Source organism: Pan troglodytes, chromosome 3 (genome assembly GCF_028858775.2).
Source record: "Pan troglodytes isolate AG18354 chromosome 3, NHGRI_mPanTro3-v2.0_pri, whole genome shotgun sequence".
Lineage (NCBI taxonomy): Eukaryota > Metazoa > Chordata > Mammalia > Primates > Hominidae > Pan > Pan troglodytes.
Window position 1 is genome coordinate 107,892,571 of NC_072401.2, and position 22,450 is coordinate 107,915,020.

The 22,450-nt window shown below is 36.3% G+C and overlaps 1 long non-coding RNA gene across 1 annotated transcript; it reads left to right on the plus strand.

Annotated features, from left to right (window-relative positions):
• The first annotated feature begins 1,546 nt into the window (after window positions 1-1,546).
• Window positions 1,547-21,571, plus strand: LOC107974097 (uncharacterized). Its single transcript, XR_001716642.3, has 4 exons — window positions 1,547-1,806; window positions 2,664-2,753; window positions 17,133-17,209; window positions 21,352-21,571. It is a non-coding gene; the product is annotated as an uncharacterized LOC107974097 (long non-coding RNA).
• The last annotated feature ends 879 nt before the right edge of the window (window positions 21,572-22,450 follow it).

The window sequence follows — 22,450 nt, forward strand, 5'->3', positions numbered from 1 at the left end:
ATCATTTTTACATAACCCTTCCATTACGATTGCCACTACCACCACCATCACCACAGTCATTAGTACTACCATATTGCCATTGCAGCCAGCAACAACCACTAACACTGCTGCCACTACTAACCAACATCACTGTCACTACTGTGACCTCAATCACCATTATCATCATCACCACTGACACCATTACCAGCACTACCACCAACAGTCTCATTCTCATTCCTGAAATATGTTCCTAAACCTTCTCAAGCATTTTAGTAGTCATATTGGTCCCAGGTCAGAGTTCTTACATGTGTAAAATGAGTGATATTGGTAGCTATTGTTAATGTCAACTAAAGGGGCACTTTAATAAAAGCCCCTTTCCAAATGTTTAAGGAGAATTCTCCAGGTTCACAAAGAAAAATTAAATTGTAAATAGTTTCTTCCCCAATGGAACAAACAACAATAACACATACTGATACCTTTATTTAAAATATATTGCCACTTGTGTCCTCAATATGTAAAGAGTTATTTGAAATTTCTTCCTGGGAGGAACAGAGAAGTTAAGATGGCATGATACGCAACTATGATGATGATCTTGTATTACTCCAGTTCTTAGTTTTACCCTATGTAGCTTATTCTTTCTAAAGAGTTTGCAGTTGAGGCTGAAAATACGAATAAGGCTACTTATAAGAATGTCAGAGTTCTGTGGTTAAAAGTATATCATCTTTTCTGTTAGTTTTTATATATTTGAAAGTTATGAAAGCAGCTAGAGTCAGATAGAAGTGTACCCAGGACAGAGTTGATAGTGGAGCCAAAGAATAAAAAAACAAAAATGAACAGGGCTAGTGTTTTCCAAAACTTCTTCATATGGTTGAATCTCAGGCAATTGTGTTTTAAATTACATTTAGAGCATTTTTTCCAGGAGAAGAATAATAATAGAATTTGTATGCAATATAAAGATCATGATCACAGGCATCTATGGAGGAAAAGCTGTTGAACGATCAATTCTTTCCAACTTTTTAAAAAAAGATTCAGCTGCAGTTTCTTCAGTTGTTTTGTCATCTCTTAGCGCTCATTCATGTCATTCAACAAACATCTCTCTTTTTTTTTTTTTTTTTTGAGATGTTGTCTCGCTCTGTCACCCAGGCTGGAGTGCAATGGTATAATCTTGGCTCCCTGCAACCTCCGCCTCCCGGATTCAAGCAATTCTCCTGCCTCAGCTTCCCGAGTAGCTGGGATTACAGGCGTGTCCCACCATGCCCGGCTAATTTTTGTATTTTTAGTAGAGACAGGGTTTCACCATGTACTTCAGGTTGGTCTTGAACTCCTGACCTTGTGATCTGCCCGCCTCGGCCTCCCAAAGTGCTGGGATTACAGGCATGAGCCACTGTGCCTGGCCCAACAAACATCTCTTAAAAGACCACTGTATCACATAACTGAGTGACTGTATTATATAAATAGCTCTTGAGGACACCACTCCTCAGTATCATCTTGGAGCTTGCCATCTGTTGAAAACTGTAATAAGCAGGTAGTGACATCACAGAAGAATCATGCTGCTGTACACAGATACATCTGGTCCAATGAACATCTGAGACAGATAGCTGAACCACATTTGTGGTGATGAAAGGTTTGGTCAGAAAAGGAGGCTGGGGTAAAACAGCATCTATTCTGTCATTTGAAGAATGGGAAGGATTTTGCTAGAACAAGAGAGGGTGGGAAAATAAGAAAGGAAAATAGAACACTTTAGGGAAAGGGAATAGTGTGTGCAAAGATGAAGAAGTATAAAAGAAAATGTAGCTTATTCCAGAAACTGCTAAAAGGATCAATATGGTGAGAATATCACAGTAGGTAAATATTAGATTCCAAAAGTATATGAAAAAACAGCTGAGGAATGTGAAACATAGAGAAAATTCTATTTGTTAGCAGTTCTCCCCCTACTCCTGTGACCTGAAAAAAATTCAATACTTTCTGAAGCATTTGGATCCACTTAGCTAGTGGAATACCAGCATTTCATGGGAATATATGTAACTAGAACAACTAGTTAGGAGCCAACATGGCCATATCTGGTTTTGGAACAAAGTTTAACATGGAATTACGCCTATGACTACACCAGAGTTTGGACTGAAGGTGTTACAAGAGTTGCAGTAAGGATGGTAGAATGATAGTGTGGTTGTAAGCATATTTTAGAGGATTTGTGCATGTGTGTTCCCTGTTATGTGCCTTCTACTCTCTTGGGATTCAGATCTGCTACGCACATGCAAAATTAAAGAAAGATATTTATAATGTGTTTTTAGGATGTATTAGAGGTTAATGACAGAGTCCTGGTCTTGTACATGTTTTATTCTTTCTGTAGCTACAGAAGCATTGAAGAAGAGAAAGTATTACTGGTAGAAAACAAATATAGAACTTCATGTTAGAGAAGTAGGACCCTAACTAATGAGCTCTGACAGTCTGATTTTTAATAGTGTATTTGTAGATATTTGACACTAAGTAGCTACGCTTCCACTTATCCTAAAGAGAACTATCACTTCTCTGACAGAATGATAGAGTAGAATTCTTTGTAAAAAATAAATAATTTTATGTACAGTTGTTTTTCAAGATTATTTCAAAACACTTCCTTTTCTTAAAAATGAGTAGTAAATATTTTCTTATTTAGTTAAAATCCTGTTTCTCTTTATTTTTTAAAGCTGTCATGTCATGAGAGAGCCACGATTCTTCTAACATATTTAACTGCTGGAGAGAATGGCTCAGAATCCCAAGTATCAGTTTCAGCACACGTAAGTTCCCTGAAACAAAACTTCAAATCCCCAAAGTTTTCTTTTCAAGTTGCCAAAGTAAGGTCAAGAAATCCACCAAATTTCTCTAGGGCTGTTTCTCTCTCTTTCTCTCTCTCTATCCCCCTACTCCCCAGGTTTATCATTATCATGTGTTAACATTAAGGTACAAACTGAAGCAGGCTATTTTTGAGGCCAGTATTGGCAATATATCCAGTACACTCAAGGGCCTGAAAAGTTAATAAACTTTTGCTGTAATACGAGAAGGCAAAGGACAGTAATTTGGGGCTCAAAAGAGAGTTGTTACTGATTATATTAAAGCTTTTACTTTGTGCTCTAAAACAAAATGAATAAAATGCAAATTCAAATTGGATAGGCCTTTAAAATACAGTTTGGAAACATGACAGTCACTTTGAATAGCCAGTTGGTTTTTCCTCTTGACATGTAAACTAAAATATTCTGTCAGTTATTTTTAAAAGAGTGGTAATAAAAAAATTAGTGTTGACTATATGGCACTATTTCAGCCAATTTATGTCAAGATAAAACAAAAATGGCACATAATATATTCATCCCTGTTTCAGCTGTTGACAGTTTATTTCTGTTAGTTATTTTTTTATTAGGAAATTTAGTTCCCGGTACATGAGTTTTAGTAAAATTTAATAAAATGTAATATTCATCTATTGTGCTAAGCACTGTGCTATATGCTTTATGTGTACTACAGCACTTTTCATAATAATATTATTGATATTATCAAATATATTTTATTGATGAAGAAATAGAGGCCCAAATAAGGTGAATAAATTTCCTTGGGGTCAACAGCTAATTAGTGGTAGATTTGCAATTTATAGATTTGAGATTTGGGGTAGGTTTTAGGTTTATAATCATATTTCTCTGATACCATTGGCCTTGATATATTCATTATGTTATGTATCAAGCAAAAACTCTGGTACCTTTTCTAAAGTTTAACACAGGAAAAAAGTGTTTTTACACATTTTTAATAGGGAGTTAAATAAAAACTCCAAATTGAATCTTTTTTATAATTCCATTTTATTATCAGATTGTGAAATTTAAAAATTCCTCACCTAAGATCTGGCTGGTAAGAGTCTAATAGCATGTCATTTAAAGAAATAATTCTATAGGGTTAAGAAAAAACGCTAGCCATTAATTCTAACCTGATTCAGAGGCAGAATGTAAGCCCTGAGCCCTGAAGGAATAACTTTTCTGTTTATAGAATTTGATCATAAGAAATTTTAAACTCATATACAACTTTTGTAGAAAATGAGACAATTTTTTCTCTTGTTTTTTCTAACTAAAACCACACTTTTTAATTTTTTAAGAACAGGAAATTTGGAAAGTGATTAATTCATAATATGGTCTAATCATTTTACAGAATGTGGAAGGAAAATGTAGGCAAAGGAGAAGGTACACCATTACAACTTTTGTCACAGGATGGGGCAGGGAAGGGTGAGAAGAGTCCAGTTTGTTCATCCAGCTGTGTCCAGCCATATATTTGCTCTATGAAATGCATCTCAGAAAATTAGCCTTGAGATCCTCTAAAACTTACCTTACTTGTCATAGAAGATAGAGTATGTAAGAGCAGTTGTTATATCTAGAGGTAGATGTGGAAAATCCTTTATGAAGGAAATTCTACTTATTTTTGATACTTTGGTTCTAATTTTCCTCAATTCATATACTTATTCATTAAACAATCATTTTGTGAACTGGTAATACAAACATGAGCAATAAAGACTCTTCTTCCTGTAAGAGTTCACAGTCCAGTAGGAGATTATTTATTTATCTGTTTATCTATCTATCTCTGTCTGTCTGTATTTTTATTGAAAAACAAATTTACCATCTCCATAAGTTCAGAGAGTAAAGAAGAAGGATTGTCTACCTAGCTCTTTCTGGAGAAAGGTGGAGGCAAGGGAAGGTTGCAAATAGTTAATTCTTGTATATGCTGCTGGATAAGGGTCCAACCTCATTCTTTTGCGTGTGGATATCCAGTGTTCCCAACACCATTTGTCAAAGAGACTGTCCTTTCCCAATTGAGTAGTCTTGGCATCCTTGTTTAAAATCATTTGACCATACACAATAAAAGACTTATTTCTAGGCTGTCTATTTTGTTATATTGGTTTGTGTATCTGTCTTATGCAAACACTATGCTGTTTTGATTACTGTAGCTTTGTAATGTGCTTTGAAATCAGAAGTGTGAGTAGTCCAACTTTGTTCTTCTTGTCTAAAATTATCTTGGCTATTTGGTATTCCTTAAGATTCTATGTGAATTTTAGAATGGATTTTTTTTATATTTCTGCAAAAAAATGCCATTGGGATTTGATAAGAATTACATTCAATCTGTAGATTGCTTTGGGTAGTAAGAACATTTTAACAGTATCAGTTCTTTCAATCTATTGGTATCAGATATATTCCATTTATTTGTCTTCTTTAATTTCTTTAAGCAAGGTTTTCTGGTTTTCAGTGTATACCTTTCACCTTCTTGGTTACATTTATTCCTAAGTACTTTATTATTATTATCGAGACAGGGTCTCACTCTGTCACCCAGGCTGGAGTGCAGTGGCATGATCTCAGCTCACTGCAACCTCAGCCTCCTAGGTTCAAGCAATTCTCCTGCCTCAGCCTCCCGAGTAGCTGGGATTACAGTCATGTGCCACCATGCCCAGCTAATTTTTTGTATTTTTAGTACAGACAGGATTTCACCATGTTGGCCAGGCTGGTCTCAAACTCTTGACCTCAGGTGATCGATCGGCCTCGGCCTCCCAAAGTACTGGGATTACAGGTGTGAGCTACCATGCCCGGCCAGTATTTTATCTTTTTAATGCTATTATATAGGGAATTGTTTTCTTAATTTCATTTTTAGATTGTTCATTGCTAGTGCATGGACACACAATTGATTTTTTCATGTTGATTTTGTATCCTGCTGCTTTGCTGCATTTGATCATTATTCGCTAATGTTATTTATTTGTATTTTGTGCATGGAATATTTAGGGTTTTTTACATAGGGATTACCCCGATCTTAAAACAGAAAGTGCTGCACCCCAGGAAATCCCTTAGTCTTAGCCAAACTGAGATGGTTGGTCAGTCTAGGTGTTGCTGATTTGGTGGTAGAGAAACAGTGACTATTAGTAGCAAGATAGTGCTTTTTATGAATTGAAATTTTGATTAAGAAATTTGTAGATTGGCTGGGCACAGTTGCTCACACCTGTAATCCCAGAACTTGGGGAGGCCGAGGTGGGTGGATCACCTGAAGTCAGGAGTTCAAGACCAGTCTGGCCAACATGGTGAAACCCTGTCTCTACCAAAAATACAAAAAAAGAAAAAAAATTAGCCAGGCACGGTGGTGCATAACTGTAATCCCAGCTACTTGGGAGGCTGAGGCAGGAGAATTGCTTGAACCTGGGAGGCGGAGGTTGCAGTGAGCTGAGATCGCGCCATTGCACTCCAGCCCAGGCAACAAGAATGAAACTCCATTAAAAAAAAAAAAGCTAAAAGAAATTTGTAGATTGACATACAATTGTAAGAAATAAAACTTAGCAAGTTCATGTACCCTTTACCCAGTGGTAACATCTTGCAAAATTATGACACAATATCACAACTGGTATATTGTTGATATGGATCTAATCCACTGATCTTATTTAAATTTGACCAGTTTTACTTGTATTCATTTGCGTGTGTGTGTGCATTTAATTTTATATAATTTTATCACATGTGTAGGTTCATGTATCCCTCACCACTATCGAGATACAGAACCATTCCGCCATTACTAGGATTCCTCCTGTTGGCTGTTGTTTAATAACTCTACCTGCTTTGCTCTCATCCTTTCCTGACCCCTTTCTTCTCTCACCCCTACCCAATTCTGTCCGTAAACCCTAGCAACCATTAATATACTCTCCTTTTCTAAAATTTTATCATTTCAAAATATATATATGCATATATAAATGTATATGCATAAATACATGTATGTGTATTTGAAATTATACAGTATATAATCTTTTGTGTTTATTTTTTATTGCTCAGCATAAACTCTGAAGATTCATCTAAGTTGTTGCAAGTATCACTAGTTCATTCTTTTCTATTACTGAGTAATATTACATGGTATCGATGTACCATAGTTTGTTGACCATTCACTTGTAAAATAATATCAGAGTTTTTTCTACCTTTTTTCTTGAGACGGAGTCTCGCTCTTTCACCCAGGCTGGAGTGCAGTGGCGCAATCTGGGCTCATTGCAACCTCCACCTCCTGGGTTCAACCGATTCTCCTGCCTCAGCCTCACGAGTAGCTGGGACTACCAAGTAGCTAGGACTACAGGCGCATGCCACCATGCCTGGCTAATTTTTTATTTTTTTTTAGTAGAAACGGGGTTTCACCATGTTAACCTGGATGGTTTCAATCTCCTGACCTTGTGATCTGCCCGTGTTGGCCTCCCAAAGTGCTGGGATTACAGGCATGAGCCACTGCACCCAGCGTCTACTTTTTAGCTATTAAAAATAAAACTGCAATGAACATTCATGTATAGATTTTCTGTGTGAATATAACTTTTCATTTATCTGCAATAAATGCCCAAGAGTGAAATTTCTGGTTTATATAGTAAGTACACATTTTATTTCATAAGAAATTGCTTAACCTTTTAAGAGTGACTGCACCATTTTACATTCCCATTCATACATATGAACAATGTATGAGTGAGTGATCCAGTTTCTCTGCATCCTTGCCAGTGTTTAGTCTTGTCAGTAATTTTTATTTTAGCTATTCTCATAGGTGTGTAGTGGTATTTCATTGTAGTTTTAATTTGGATTTTCCTAATGGCTAATCATGCTGAACATTTTTTCATATACTTATTTATCATCTATATATCCTCCTTGGTGAAATGCCAGTTTATATCTCTTGCCCATTTTCTAGTTGGATTGTCAATGTTTTTTCTTTTACAATTGAGTGTTCAGAATTCTTTGTATATTCTGGATACTATTCTTTTGTCAGACATGTGGTTTGCAAATATTTTCTCCCAGTCTGTAGCTTGTCTTTTCATCTTATTTTTATGGTCTTTTACAAGACTGACGTTTTTAATTTTGATGAGACCTCATTAACAAGTTTTCCTTTTTGGATTGTCCTTTTGGTGTAAAGTCTAAAAACTTCTTGCTTGACCCTGGATCCTGAAGATTTTTTCATGCTTTTTTTTGACAAGTTTTATAGTTTAACTTTTAAATATAAGAGCATTATATACTTTCAATTAATTTTTTTATAGGCGTGACGTTTAGGTTAGGTTCATTTTTCTGCCTATCAATTGCTCCAGCACCATTTGTTGAAAAGACTTTTTTCACCTTTGAATTATTTTTGTACCATTGTAAAAAAAAATTTGCGTGGATCTGGGTTCTCTGTTCTGTTCTGTTGATCTACATGTTTATCCAACCGTTAATACTGCACTGTCATTCTTAACTGTAGCTATATGGAAAGCCTCAATGTCAGAGTGTTCCCTCCCACTTTTTTCCTTGTCATGATTGAGAACAAGCTTGGCTGTGTGTGCCAAAACCTTGCTGGGACTTTGATAGGAATTACATTAAGCCTATAGATCAGTTTGGGGAAGAATTGACATCTTTATTATGTGAGCCTTCAAATCCATGAATATGGTATATCTCTTCATTTATTTAGTACTTTTTTGATTTTTTACATTAGTGTTTTGTAATTTTCAGCATATAATTTTTACAGGTTTGTTCAGTGTATACTTCAGTATTTCATTTAGTATTTCATTTCTTTGGAATGGTTGGAAATAGTATTCTGTTTTAAATTTTGATTTTCTTCTTTTCAATGTTAATTCATTAACAGAAATATACACTTTGTGTGTGTGTGTGTTGATCTGGTATTCAGCAACCTTGCTAAATGAATTTTTTTTTCTGTAAAGCTTTTGGGGTTTGCTTTTTTTTTTTTTAATTTATTTTTTAAAAGTTAATATGTGCATTTCAGGAAACTGAAAAACACAAGAGGCAAAGAACAAAGTCCTCTATGATAACAAGTGGTTTACAGTTTGACATGTCCTTCTACATCCTGTGTGTATGTAGACAAAATATCCTATTTTATGGGATTGAGATCATACAGTGTGTATCATGCTTTTTCACACATCATGAATATTTACCAATTTGAAATCCCAAAGCTATATGAGTATTTCGATAGCCAAAAATACACTACACCAACTCACCAACTACACCTATTTTAGAAAAAAATGTAATCCTGCCTTCCCTGGGCCAAAATTTCATAGATGATAAAAATGACAACATGCCTCTAGATAAAAGCATTGGCAGAGTTCTGATTTAAATACTGCATTCCCTTAATGCTCAATTTAAAATGAGACATAAACTGTAATCCAAGAACTTTGGGATGCTGAGGCAGGTGGCTCAACTTGAGGCCAGGAGTTTGAGACCAACCTGGCCAACATGGAGAAACCCTGTTTCAATAAAAAAAAAAAAAACATATATATATATATATATATATATATGTGTGTGTGTGTGTGTGTGTGTATATATAATGAAACATACAGCAACAGAATACATTAAGTATAATGTTTCTAAGAGAATTCATTAGCAGATCTGTACCATTAAAATATTAGCAAGGTGTGTTGTCATTGAATTACTTAACCTATTCCCATAGCACAGCCAAAAGAATTGCACATACATCAATGGCTATTGTCAAAATGTAAATATATATACATCTGTATACATTTTTCCCTTTATACGTCCTTGTGCCCTTCTGCTGCCAACCTAGTGAGCAAGTCTTGATATACACTGCTCAGAGGTGGTTTAACAATTTCATGTCCAAGGTGCATCTTTTCTATCAATTATAACAAAAATATATTTATAAATTGCTAATTCACTAGCTCTACTTTTTAACCTACATTGTCACCTCAGGACATTTATAAAGCTTAGATGTTGCAAAATAATGAGCTTTGTCCACAATAAACACAGGTTTACTCAACACTACTTTGTATACAGTGGACAAACTGAAGTCCTTATTTAAAACATTTAGTCTTTCCAGATGTTTAGAAGTGCACAAAATTGTTAAAAATAGAGGTAGTGAATAACACACTTTGCAGATATCCTTTTGATTCACATGAAATGTTGTCTTTTAAAAATTAATCAAACCACTTCTCTGATCAGTACACATATTTATGCTGGTTCAAGGAGGAAGGAGGAGTAGAAAGTGCAAAGAGTTTTATACCAGTGTGTTTATGGCGAGGCACAAGTGACCATTGGCCCTTATGTCTGCATTTCCTTTTACAGTGCTGTGTATATAGTGTATATAAGCAAACAAACAAGTCCTAATTTATAACATCTAGTCTTTCTAGATGTTAGAGATGTTGTCAGTGTGTGACAAAAAGAGAGTCAGTAAAGTAATACATGGGAGTACACTTTGTGTTAAAATTCACAGGGAAGATGGTTATTAAAAACACAGAAGTGTAATTGTTAAAATCCCCTCTAAGTACTACAGATGCTTATACCTGTCCACTGGGTTGATAAAGTAGAAAGGGGAAGGGTTTTAGGCCATAATGTTTATTTTTAGAAAACACTTTCAAATTATAACCTGTGTTATATATATGCATCATTTATTCAATGCTACTGTGTATAGAGTGGAAAACTTATGTCCTATTTGAAACATCTAGTATTTCTAGGAAGTATGCAGGGAGAAGGGTTCTATGCCCGTCATTTACACTAGTTCAGTTGGTCTAATCATCGCTCTATATGTGGATTTTTATTAATATTGTTGGGTATTAAAGGATAAACAAGTCCTAATGCTCAAAGTATGTTAAAAGTAGAGTAGTAAAACAATCCCTTTATGAATGTCCTTTTGTTAATTTTTAGTGAGGACTGTCTTCTGGGAGTGACCTTTGTTAATCCACTTTTTGGAGCTAGGCATAGTCCTATACTTAGTCACTGGGATGGTGGAAGAGGGACAAGAGGAAGGGTAAAGGGAAGGGCTATTTGCTAGTATCTCTGTATCTAGAAGATAGTTTTAGATGATAGCCATAGGTCTATATGAGCATTTTTAGTAGAGTTCTTGAGATTTTCTATGTAAACAGTTAAGTCATGTGCAAATTGAAACAGTTTTATCTTTTTCGTTTTAATATGCACATCTTTTATTCATTATCTTTCCTTACCGTGGTGGCTAGAATTTGCAGTATTATGTTGAATAAGAGTGGTGAAACAGAGATCCTTCCTTTGTACCTGACCTTAGGGAAAAAACATTCAATCTTTCACCATTAAGTATGACCTAGCATTTTTTAGATTCTCTTTATCAAGTTGAGAGAAAATCCCTCTATTCTTGACTTGGCTGGCAGTTTTTATGATTAATGGGTGTTGGATTCTATCAAATGCCTTTTCTGCATATTATAATGTTATATAATTATATGATCTTTTGAATTTACCTTGTTGTAACCAGGTTACAGTGATTAATTTTTGAATGTTGAACCAGCCTCGCATACCTGGAATAGATCCCGTTTGGTGATAGTGTATAATCCCTTCCTTCCTTCCTTTCTTCTTTCCTTCCTTCCTTCCTTCCTTCCTCCCTCCCTCCCTCCTCCCTCCCTCCTTCTCTTCTCTTTCTCTCTTTCTCTTTCTTTCTTTCTTCTTTCTTCCTTCCTTCCTTCTTCCCTTCTTTCCTTCCTTCCTTCCTTCTTTCTTTCCTTCCTTCCTTCCTTCCTTCCTTCCTTCCTTCCTTCCTTCCTTCCTCCTTCCTTCCCTCCCTCCCTCTCTCCCTCCCTTTCTTTTCTTTTCTTTCTCTTTCTCTCTTTCTTTCTCTTTCTCTTTTTCTTTTCTTTTCTTTTTCTTTTTTTCTCTTTTTCTCTTGGGACTAGCTCTGTCACCCAGACTGGAGTGCAGTGGTGTGATCATGGCTCATTGTCTCTTGGGCTCAAGCCATACTCCCTCCTCAGCCTCCAGCATAGCTGGAACCACAGGCGTGCCCCACCATGCCCGGCTAATTTTTTATTTTTATTTTTTTTGTAGAGACAGGGTTTCACCATATTGTGCAGGCTGATCTCAAACTACTAGGCTCAAGCGATCCACCTGCCCCAGCCTCCCAAAGTACTGGGATTATAGGTGTGAGCCATTGCAACCAGCCTAATTCTTCCTATAGATTTTCAAATTTACTTTGCTGATAATTTGTTTTAATGTGTAAGTTCACAAGAGATATTGATCAATAACTTTTTTTTATGTTTTTTGGTCTGCTTTTTGTACATAGTAACACTATCCTTGTAAAATGAGTTGGGAAGTGTTCTCTCTTCTGTCTTCAGGAAGAGATTGTATAAAATTGGTGTTAATTTTTCTCTAAATGTTTGACAGAATCTCTAGTGAAACCATCTGGAATAAAAGTTACTTTCTTGGGAGCTTTTTAATTACAAATTCAATTTATTATCTAATGTTTATAAAACTAGTCAGATTATGTATTTCATGTTGGTTGAGTTTTAGTAATTTGTGGTTTTCAATAAATTAGTTCATTTCTTCTAAGTAGTCAAATGTATGAGCATAAAGTCATTCTTGGCATTCCCATATTATTCATTTAATAGTTGCAAGATTTGTAATAACATCACTCATTTCATTTTTAATATTGGTAATTTGAATCTTATCTTTTTTATTTTGTCAGTCTTGCTACAGGTTTATCAATTTTTTGATCCTTTTTAAAGAACCAGCTCTTAGTTTTATTGATTACCTCTAGTTTTACCTATTTTCAATTATATTTATTTCTGCTCTTATCTATAAAATTTCTTTTCCACTGTTTGTTTCAGCTTTACATTGCTCTTTCTTTTCTAGTTTTTTTGAAGTGAAACTTAGATTATTAAATTGTGACCTTTGTTTGTTTTCAATGTACGTATTTAGTGCTATAAGTAGCTCCCTCAGTACTGGCTTAGCTGCATCTCACATACTTTGATATGTTGTATTTTCATTTTTATTCAATGCTATGCATTAAAAAATTTCCTTTGACAATTTCTCTTTGACCGATGAATCATTTAGAGGTATGTTGTTTAATTTCTGCATGTTTGGAGATTTTCCTGTTGACCTTCATTTTTTCATCTTTTGTGTGATTCCATTATGGTCAAAGGTGACATTCCATATTACTTAAATTCTTTTGAATTTGTTGTGGTTTGTTTTATGGCCCAGGAGATGTGGTCTGAGTCAAAGGTCCAAAAGAGCATAATGGATGCATTAGGGATGTGTGTGTGGGTGAGGTGTGTGTGTGAAGGTGGTGGGAGGTGGGGAGGTTAGCGTGTTTTAGAAAAGGGAATAAAGCTGTCAAAGATGATTCAGGGACAGACAGTTAAGTGAAAGTCACATACTCAAAATCACAGCTAGTAAGTAGTTGAGATTAAAAGGCAGCCTTTCTCACTCTACATGCATTGCTTTTTTCTCATTGCCTCTCCAAAGATATGAACAATAAGTAAACAGAGATATGAAGCATGATTAAAAAATTAAAATATGTGGTAAAATTTAAAAGAAATTAAATTAAATTTAGCAAGGCTACTGTTTTGTCCAAACAACCCCATATCCTTCTTTGGTCATTAAAGTAGTGCTAGATACTATAACAGAATAACCCGGAGATCTCAGTGACTCAATACAATTATTTCTCCCTTTTTCATATAAAGTTCAATAAGAGATGGTGGTTATAGAGGGTGGATTCTGCTCCACACAAAATTAGAGGGAGCAAATATTCAGGGACCCAGGTTGAGGGAGACTTGTTTAACTCATGTTTTCCAAGGCCTTTCTGGGTGTCATCTCCTATTGGTAAATTAAGGAAAAGAGAGTGTGTGATCATTTGGCCAACCCTACAAATTATACACATTATTTTATCCACATTTAGTTTATTTTATCCACATTTATCCACATCTGACCAACTAAATTAGTCAGATGATACACAAATGCAAAGGAAAATGGAAAATGTATCCTAGTTTTCTAAATATGCAAAAGGGGAAATGATTTAGTAAACAGTTTTTCAGTTTCTGCCACACATGATGTATCTATCAGGACCTCTTTACATAATTTACATATGTCACAGTCATTTATAAGCAATTGTTGCCATATTTTTTGATTTTGTAGATTGGGCAGAAAATGTTGTCAGACTCTGTATTAGTTCATTCTCCTACTGCTATGAAGAAATACCTGAGACTGGGTAATTTATAGAAAAGAGGTTTAATTGACTCACAGTTCCACATGGCTGGGGAGGCCTCAGAAAACTGAAAACCATGCTGGAAGGCAACTCTTCAGAGGAGAGTGACACCAGGGGAAATGCCAGATGCTTATAAAACCATTAGATCTGTGAGAACTCATTCACTATCATGAGAACAGCATGGGGGAAATGGCCCCCATGATCCAATTACCTCCACCTGGTCCTGCCCTTGATACATGGGGATTATTACAATTCAAGGTGAGATTTGGGTGGGGACACAGAGCCAAACCATATCATTCCATCCCTGGTCCCTCCCAAACCTCCTGTCTTCACATTCCAAAACACAATCATGCCCTTTCAACAGTCCCCCAAAGTCTTAAATCATTTCAGTATTAACGCAACAGTCCAAATTCAAAGTCTCATCTGAAAGCAGGCAAGTCACTTTCACTTAGGAGCCTGTAAAATCGAAAGCAAGTTAGTTACTTCCTAGATACAATGGAGGTACATGCATTGGGTAAATACACCTGTTCAAAATGGGAGAAATTGGCCAAAACAAAGGGGCTGCAGGCCCCATGCAAGTCTGAGATCTAATAGGGCAGTCATTAAGCCTTAAAGTTCTAAAATGATCTCTTTTGACTTCATATCTCACATCCATATCACCCTGATGAAAGTGGTGGGCTCCCATGGCCTTGGGCAGCTCTGCTTTGCAGGGTACAGTCCCCCTCCCAGTTGCTTTCACAGGCTGGCATGAGTGCCTGTGGCTTTTCCAGGTGCACCATGCCAGCTGTCAGTGGATGTGCCATTCTGGGGTCTGGAGGATGGTGGCCCTCTTCTCACAACTCCACTAGGCAGTGCACCAGTGGGAACTCTGTGTGGGAGATCTGACCTCACATTTCCCTTCTGCCCTGTCCTAGCAGATGTTCTCCATGAGGACTCCACCCCTGCAACAAACTTCTGCCTGGACCTCCAGGCATTTCCATACATCCTCTGAAATCTAGGTGGAGGTTCCCAAACCTCAGTTCTTTACTTCTGTACACCTGCAGGCCAAACACCACATGGAAGCTGCCAAGGCTTGGGGCTTGCACATTTTGAAACAATGGCCTGAGCTGTACCTTAGCCCCTTTTAGCTAGGGCTGGAGCTGAAGCAGCTGGGAGGCAGATCAGCTCCCAGCTTGTCCCAAGGCTGCACAGAGCAGGGGGACTGTGGACCCACCCCAGGAAACAATTTTTCCCTAATAGGCCTCCAGGCCTGTGGTGGGAGGGGCTGCCATGAAGGTCTCTGACATGCCTTGGAGATGTTTTCCCCACTGTCTTGATGATTAACATTCAACTCCTTATTATTTATGCAAGGTTCTGCAACTGGCTTGAATTTCTCCCCCAAAAATGGGTTTTCTTTTCTATATCATTGTCAGCCTGCAAATTTTCCAAACTTTTATGCTCTGCTTCATCTTGAACACTTTGCTGCTTAGAAATTTGTTCCGCCAGATACCTTAAATAATCTCTCTCAAGTTCAATGTTCCACAAATCTCCAGTGCAGGGGCACAATGCTGCCAGTCTCTTTGTTAAAGCATAGCAAGAGTCACCTTTACTCCAGTTCCCAGAAAGTTCCTCATCTCCATCTGAGACCACCTAAGCCTGAACTTTATTGTCCATATTACTATCAGCATTTTGTTCATGGGCATTCAGCAAGTCTCTAGGAAGTTCCAAACTTTCCCACAACTTCCTGTCTTCTTCTGAGCCCTCCAAACTGTTCCAACCTCTGCCTGCCGCCCAGTACCAAGGTCACTTCCACATTTTTCGGTACCTTTATAGCAGCACCCCACTCTCTGTGGTATCAATTTACTGTATTAGTTCATTCTCATGCTGCTACAAAGAAATACCTGAGACTGAGTGATTTATAAAGAAAAGAGGTTTAATTGACTCACAGTTCGACATGGGTGGGGAAGCCTCAGGGAACTGAAAATTATAGTGGAAGGCACCTCTTCACAGGGAGGCAGGAGAGAGAGAGTACAAGCAGGGGAAATGCTAGACACTTACAAAACCATCAGATCTTGTGAGAACTCACTCACTATCATGAAAACAGCATGGGGGAAACTGCCCCATGATTCAGTTACTGCCACCTGGTCTCTCCCTTGACACACAGGGATTATGGAGATTATGGGGATTATAATTCAAGGTGAGATTTGTGTGGAGACACAGAGCCAAACCATATCGCACTCCTAATGGCTATGGATCAGACTATCTACTGTTACAAATAAAAGGTTTTTTTTTTCAGTCATTGGCCATGCTGAAAACATTAAGTGATTTCCAACTCATAATTAATAGGGCAAATTTTCATTCAGGGACACATGCAACAGCTTTCTTAGCTGTATGTTTACTTTTCTTCTGTGATAATATATCCAGATACAGCAAGTGAGAAAGGATGCTGAAAGTCTTTTTCAATGAAAATGATTTGGAACTATTAAATAAGAGCAATTTTTTCCAAAATGTTTCTTGTAGAACACTAGTCCTTGAATATACTCCAAAGGAAAAAATATAGTTATTTACCCATAAAAGTTTACCAAGGAATGATACTCAAATATCTCTCTTGAGTATTTACAATACATGAGAACATATTAAATATTCTAAATAATTCTGCCATAAAGAATTTTGGTTTTAACCTCAGCTTTTCTAATACTTGTCATAGATTTCTGGGTTTTAATACCACATGCTATTGTGTTACATCTGTGAGAAATGAAATTCCACTTGACTGTCATTACAATTGAACTTCCTAGTTTTGAATGCCACTTTCTATACTGAAAAATTAGTAAGAAAGTATTTTTCATATGAGTAATATTGTTTCGTAGGGCTTTAAGAATACATAGAATAAAATACATTTAGTCATGTTTTCCCTTTTTATTCTTATTCCCTACTGCAGTTATTAGCAAACTTAGCACCAACAGGGTGAACATTAATTTGTATAGTTTTTCCTTCCTCTCCCTTAAAAATATATTGCATTATGTAAACTTCAGTTTATTTTCTCCTTAGGCTACCAAATTCACTTCATAAGTTTTAGAAGTCCTTTTTTCCACTACCAATATTTCTATATTTTTTCATAGAAACATTTCCTCACTCTGGTGAGGAAGAATAATCTCAGAAGAACAATCTTAGGCCCTTTCTTTTACCTTCAGTTTCTCCATTTTGTTTTTATTTTTCTCTTCTGCATTTTGAACCTGAACCAGAGATAAAATATAAGAAAGAATTTGAGGTTGATGTCAGAAGCATTTCCAACAGGGCTAAGGAAGTATATTTTTGGAAGGTGAGTGTGATTTATAATACCATGCAGGAGTAGTGGATATGCCACATGATGTCATTCCTTTGTTTTTGTTTTCTAACTTGAAGAAAAATTTGTGATTTTTTACATTGTCATAGAAAATAAAAATAGAGCATTGACTAATATTTAAAAAATGATCCTGCTTACTTGATATGCTATCATCTTTTATTATGCTTTGCATATAAGCAAAATTATTTTCTACTGTAGTTTTGCAATATAATATTGTAAAAGTATATTTGCCAAACACAATATTTGGAGTAAGTTAAAATTTATTATCTGTTTCATTAAATACTTTTACTGCTCTTGCCTTTTCTCCCTTCTCTCTTTTCTGGCATAACTACCAGTAACTGTAAAGATATGTGAGCTGATATTTACAAAATGGCAGGCACCTTTTCCTGAGGACTATCAATCAGTACCATTTGTGCAGATGAACCATTGCCAACCTCCATACACTAGGTTATTTTAAAAATAATGCTTAATAAAAAAAATCTAGTTGATGGTGATGGAATAATCTTTATTCTGGGTAAACTTTGTAAGTTTGGATTAAGACCACAAGATATCAAAACATTTGTGGGACCATATTGTGCTATTGGTTTGGCCCTCAAGAAATCAGAAGGTAACTCTGGTGTTCCAGGAACTATTCAACCTAAGAATCTTAGTGTACTTAGCTTTAATGAAGTAAGTTAAGTTATCTGAGGCTGTGCTTTCATTAGGTAGCTACTAGCCACAGGTGGCTATTGAAATTAAAATTAATTAAAAATAAACAAAATTAAGTAGTTTCTCATTCACACTAGCCACATTTCAAGTGCTCAATAGTCACATATTACTAGTGGCTACTGTGCTGAACAGTATAGATTGTCGGATATTTCCATCATTGTTGCAAGTTATAATGAAAAGGGCTAATTCAGAGGGCATTATTATTTCCAGTTCATATATAAAGGACAAAAAGCTAGAATTGCACCCTTGATTATCAGTCACTTCAATTTATTTGGAACAGTCTTAATTACTCAGATATGAGATACTTTCCTGAACAGTTGTATAACCTACTGGAAAAAATATTGGATTGGAAGATAGGATAAGTGGAGTTTGTTCCAACCATAAACTCATGTTGATGAGAAAATAATTTGACTTATTTAAGTTACTTTTACCTGTGGAAAACCAAACTATGAGACATGTGCAGAAAAGAGTTAACATAGCAAGCCTGACTACTATCCTTAGAAAGGGTACTTACAAAACTGGCCCTTGCCTGGTATCTGAAAACTTGGATTTCGAAAGAATTCCCACCATTTCCTCATGAGAGTGTCTCACTGTGCCAAAAATGCTTGTACGAACAATATGGTTTGTGCTGAACTCCTCCTTCCCTACTGGGAGTCTGGAATGTGTGTATGTGCCAGGCAGAGGGTGCTTACATGACTAGCCCCAAACAAAAACCTTGGTGCTGAGTCTCTAACAAGCTTCCCTGGTAGATATTTCACACTTGTCACAACTTATTATGGGGGACTTAAGCATGTCCTGTGTGGTTCCAGTGGGAGACGATTCTAGAATCTCACTCCTGGTGGTTTCCCCCAGACTTCACCCCACGTGACTTTTCTCTTTGCTGATTTTTCAGTGTATCTTTTTGTTGTAATAAATCGTAGCCATGAATATGACTATATACCAAAGTCCATGAGTCTTTCTAGCAAATCACCAATCCCAGGGGTGGTCTTGACCCTCAACACACCTCATAATTATGTTGAAAGGGTAATATGAAGTCTAAAGTTTAAGAATAAGTTTGAATTCCAAACACAGTGCCATACACTTGTCAGTTATTATTAATAATTGTACTGAATCTGGCAAGGAAGAAAAATCAGACAAAATATTTATTCAAAAATACACAAAATAAGATTGTTTAAAATAAAACTGAAAATCTATATACTCCTGAATAAATTATATCTAACATTTTAAGACATAATTGTGGTGTTATTTTATTTACATTAACTGGGGACACTGAATCGTAACACTATATTAGGATTTGGGAAGATATGACTTAGAGAAAAACAGAGGACATCATGCCCTTCTTGGACTTTTAAGTATCTACAGAAACCCTTCCAAAGCAGTCTGGAAATGTGAGCTCAAGAGGCTAAGATAAGAATTTCAGTGAAACAGAATAGCACTCATCCTTCCTTGGATCAAGTTTAAAGAAGCTGCAAAGTCCTCCTCACACAAGTCTCTGGATATGAATCTGTCTTTCTGCAACAGGTTTAAGAGACTCAAGACCTCAGAGCTGACATATCTGGGTGTTTCTTGACAGAGACTGAGAAATATGGCCTTGGCTTCCTGTGGTGGGAGTGAAAGCAGAGCTCTCTCTCCTTTTATTTTAAAAGTCAAATTTATAAAGTATCTTGTTGTAGTGAATGCTTTCCTGGCTCAAACATCATAATCTTTACCTAAACATGAGAATTTTTCTCTTTGCTGTGCAATTCAGTCATATCCAAATTCCAAATGTCAACTCACCCTCTTCTCTGATTTCCACCACCCATTTTTTACAACATGGCTCCAGGGAGGATATATCCTTGGTTTCCTGCAATGATGTCTGATCAAAGTACTCGTGCCTTTTTTCTTCCCTCTCCCACCCCATTCTTTCTTTCATACCTTTCTTTTTCCATTTCCTAAGGTTCTTATTCAGATGACCAATTTCAAAGGTTTGGACCAAAACCTCCCCAGGCGTCAGAGCTTTTGGGGGCCTAAGTTTGAGTACAAATTGTTTCTAGGGGATACCCAAAGGTTGTCTTTATGACCACAGTGACTTTAAAAAATATATCGAAGAGAAAAACAGAACAAGTATCAGACTTCATGCAGTACAAAATAGCACGAGGAATAAGACTGCAGATATATGGAACCAGATTGCTTGAGTTTGAATTCTATCTTCTCTGCTTATTTCTGTTTCGTCTTAGGCAATTTACTTAACCACCCTGTGCCTTGATTTACTCACCTATTAAATGCAATAGCAACAGTATCTATTAATACCATGCCCCCCTTTTTTTAATAAAGACAGTGTCTCACTCTGTCACTCACGCTGGAGGGAGTCAATGGCATAATCATAGTTCACTGCAGCCTTGATTGCCTGGGTTCAAGTAATCCTCCCACCTCAGCCTTCCAAGTAGCTAGAACTACAGGCATTTGCCACCATGCCTGGCTATTTTTAAAAAATTTTTTTATAGATGGGGTCTCACTATGTTGCCAAGGCTGGTCTAGACTCTTGGCCTAAAGTGATCCTCCCATCTTGGCCTCCCAAAATAATGGGATTACAAGCATGGTCCACCAAGCCTGCCCATCACCTTTCTTATTGAGATATTGTGAAGATTAAATCAGTTAACTTATGTAAATTGCATAGAACACTTAGTAGGTGCTATATAAATATGGTGACCACTTAATTGATCACCCAACCTGGGATGCATTTGAAGATAAAAAGGGGCATTATTAATAATTATACCAGAACAAGTATAATGGTAAGTGCTCAGCATTATTATTTTTAAATTTTACTTGAAAGAAAACTTATTTTTAAGTAGCAAAATTCTCTTCAAATGGAAAACTCTTTAATATAAACTTTCCTGCTAATAAAGGCACAGAATATAGGAGAAAAAAAATGAATGTACCCCTGTGTTATAGGACTTGGGAAAAATGAATTCAGTTGGGTCACAGGAGCACATGCACAGTGAGCTGTCATCTTTGAGATTGGGGAGGGAATACTTATTGAGGACAAGAGTATCTTTTTACATTCGTTCAAAGTGCAGAGGTGGTGGGGGCAGAAAACCTTATTTGAAGGTGAAGTTAAGTTAAATTCATTACGGGCCAGTCAGTTATTAAAAGCACTAATGACAGCAAAGCAAGCATAAAGCACCTCCAACAATTTGCCAAGCATTCTTGCCTTGCTGCCTTTCGGTAACGGTTTCTCTAAAATGATTTTAAAACTATCGAGATGCATATGACAACTAAGTGATCTCACTTGTCACTTGGTCAATATCGTTTCCTTCCAGAGTAGTTCAGCCTCAGATGTCATTTATATGTACTTTGTTCTGATTATCATTCAACAGTGACAGCAAATATTTTTCTCTTCTTTCTCTCTAATCCTCTTTTCTGGCTTACAGATCTTTTCTTGGCCCTTGACAGAAGAAGCAGAGTAACTTTTCTTAGGTGGCATAATTCTTCAAAATGTGTTCATTTTGAAGAACAGGGGTGATGGATGGTAATACACAGGCAGGGATCAACAGTCCCAGAACTGAAGGAAGAGTTGACAAATGTATCAAAGATGCCTAATCAAAATGTGTCCACATTCTGCTAAATAAATTCTGGTTGAGCAGAACTAACGGAATCTTCTATGTTTTCTTATTGTTAATATTTTTTGTTTTGAATATGAGATGATATACAGAAGGAAACAAAACAAAACTGATGACAAACTAGCAGTTTGAGTTTTGCTAATGTTTGAAGATGAGTAATTGCCAAATGGGGAGTTTGAGTCTCAGAAAACAGTAGAGAAAAAATAGCTTTTTGAGATTTCAAAAACCAAATATTAAAAAAAATTAATTGAAAAACTCAAAATGTTGATGCTCACTTATTAACATTTCATAAGTTAAAAATTTTGATGTTATTGGATAATCAAATGCATTTGTATCTATAAACCACAATTTGTCGTAGCACAGATTCAGTTCTACTCCAGGTCAAATCATGCCCCATTCTTAGCAAACAAAAACTACAGAAATTAGTAGTCTTATATAACACAGTTCACAACACTAATCATGTACCACAACTTGATGTTTTTAGTAACAGAGGATATGGCATATAATTTTTCACATGTGTTATAGGTATCTTTGTTTTTGATTCTCACAACAGCCCTATGAAGTAGGTGACACTGACTCTGAGGTACATGGAAGTGAATTTGCCTGAGTCTTAACAGCTAGTAAGTGAAGGAACCAAAGTTCAATCCCAGTGCTCATGTCCATAACTCTTGTTCAATACTGACCTTGGCACCAATTACCAGAAAGAGATTTGATTCTGGACATGTATCTTAGAGGAATGTTAAATGCTTAGTGATTTAATACACGGCACAACAAAAGCATTTAAAGGCAAGATGCCACAAAATCCTGCTTTTGTTGAATCAATTCACAGGTCTAACGTGGATTTAAAATAACTTGCGTGTGTTTATGAGTATTTATATATTATTTGTGTCAGCCAAAAAAAATGGAATGA